Source organism: Oratosquilla oratoria, chromosome 30 (genome assembly GCF_046742065.1).
Source record: "Oratosquilla oratoria isolate Oo_2021 chromosome 30, ASM4674206v1, whole genome shotgun sequence".
NCBI lineage: Eukaryota > Metazoa > Arthropoda > Malacostraca > Stomatopoda > Squillidae > Oratosquilla > Oratosquilla oratoria.
The window spans coordinates 16,101,269-16,103,768 of NC_134806.1; the positions used below are offsets into that span (position 1 = coordinate 16,101,269).

Here is a 2,500-nt window from a genome sequence, read left to right on the forward strand (position 1 = left end):
GTGGCGCATGTTTGTGTAGACGGGTCATTTTGTGCATATTGTCTGGAAAGATCGAGCTGTTAGTTTCAGACATGGGAGGCTGTCTGTATCAGTTTCTTTTAGGAGAGTGGGTCTATTTATGAAAAGATGTCTGTGATGGTTACTGAGAAGGTTCGAACGCTTAAAGCTGGTATATAGACTTAGCCTCTGCAATGTCGGTATAAAACCAATTTCAATTTATGTAATAGTATGTAGTAATATACACACTATAAAAAGTATCAAATATATAAAGCTCAATGGCTTCGTAAACGATTAGTATAAATTGTGATATAACGGGAGGGTTGGTATGCCTGGTTGTCTGGTCAGTGTAAGCGAGGAAGTATCGATATCATGCGATATATTCCTATGACATCATCATGAATGCAGGGATGCCAACGGGAGGGGGGGGAGGATTAAGATTATTTTTTCCAGTAAACATTGTCGGAAGAATTATATTTTTCCCGCATGAGACGTGCACCCGATAAGAGTTTTATCGTATCCATTATAGAAAATTATTCTAATTTAATTAGTCCACTCGTTGCGCTTTACGACTTTAGTCGTTTATCTGTTATCAGCTGATAACCTTTCCATTGCTATACTCACTTTATAGATTTAGTTAAACGTTAGATGATTTTATCATCTGCCTAAACAAGTTCTCGTTTAATTGAGATTTTGCTCAAGTCAGGGGCCATCCAATATCTGAATGAAACTGTCTTGCGCAAGCCGCAGCAAGATCTAGACAATGCGCCACGTTCAGGAAGGTGAAGGTGACTGTCGGGGTTATAAGGGGAAACGGTAACCAGAATAAAATATATAAAGAAGAAACAATCAACATTGTCTTAGTCTCCTCCACAAGGTGACACTATATTCGTTAAGAACTTAAAGGATAAACACTAAAAAAAGTTACTTCACACTAGAATACTATACAAAATACTAAGTTCAAAGTTACCAAACACTACGCTACATCCGGCTGGAGAGGTCCTATTGACATAGCTGGTGCCTCGCTGGAATATTATATAAACTGTTGACAGGAGATTTTCCTCGTTGCTAGGGAATGAACATTAATCTATAGGTTGATTATGAATATACGTAATCATATATGGGGGCTGGGCTCTGCATAGTGAGCAGATGGAGCTTCCCCTAAGGTAGTGGTTCCTTAACTCCTTCAATACGATGACGCAAGCGTAAGCGTCATAAAGAGTAAGTGGGTATACGAAGATCTCGATATCGGTGTCTTGATTATATTAATTTTGTAGTTGTAACTGAGTAACCCCCCCATATTCTGTGAACTGGCCTGATCATATTTTCTGTGGTTATTAATATTCAGAGTGAAAGAGAACGAGTAATACAGCTGTAATTTTATTTTTCATAATGTGAGTATTGTGATGCATCATCGTACGTCAGGCAGCTAATGCTACCCGTGGGAATTTGCCTCGTATTGAGGAGGTTGAAATTTTCAGCTCCTGATACTCTAAGGTTCAATTCCAAGTCAACCTGATACCCTCTCGGCAATATTATCCTACCTCTCTCAACTTTTAATTCACAATTTACTTTAAGAAAACAAAACAAAACAGGAGGTTTATGAACAAAGCTGAATTCTAGCGTCTTTTTTTTTATTTTATCTTCAGTAAATAAACGAATAAAATATAATTCTTACACAAAGTACATAAAATTACTGTTCAATATTTTCTAGGACGATTTTTTGGATACTTCCAAGAACATGTTTTAATACCCCCTGGATGTATTGAGGCACTAAGAAAAAAATCTGTCCTAATATGTGAATTCAAGTGTCTGGTGTTAGGTAGAAAAAAATCATAATTGTGTTACCTTGGGAATGAGGAGATGGCTTTAACCCCTTCGCAATATTGGCAACCCACATTAAGCTGAATAAAATCGTCTGGCGACAGTCACATCAAAGTCTCTTAAGAGCGTGATCGACTAAAATAATCGTCAGGGTCGCGGTGGCGAACTTTACGTATTCTGTTCTGGCTATGGATGGAGGCGATATCATGGGGAGCAGGGGGGTCACGGTCCGCCAAGTTCACGTTCAGACCGACATCCGACCACTTCAGTTGCATAAAACCGCCTATCTTTAGCCAGAACAATATACGTAAAGCATACCACAATGTTAAAAGAATTAATATCGCATCACAACTAACTCGCCAAGCCCACTGTAGCACGTTGGTCTCGATTTCGTCTCACAAGAACATGAGATTGAAGGAGACTGTAAGAGACCATAATGCCTGCACTAGACAGTTTCATGTCCATTACTACCTGTCATTACCATCCATAAAGTTATTAAACTGTTTTAAAAAGCAACCGATAGTTACAGCGCTCATTATATGGCTACTAAGCCTATTACGTTCGCTGACCACCCTATTAGTAAACCAATTCTTGCCTATTTCCTTCTTAAATCTAAATTTCTCCAATTTAAATCCATTAGTCTCGTGGCTATGCATATCCAGGTTTGATCCCAGCGGCT

The 2,500-nt window shown here is 38.6% G+C and overlaps 1 protein-coding gene across 2 annotated transcripts in view; it reads left to right on the plus strand.

Moving 5' to 3' along the window:
* Window positions 1-2,500, plus strand: part of LOC143041042 (acid sphingomyelinase-like phosphodiesterase 3b) — a 151,976-nt gene that overhangs the window by 114,817 nt on the left and 34,659 nt on the right. The gene's annotated exons all lie outside the window — the stretch shown is intronic.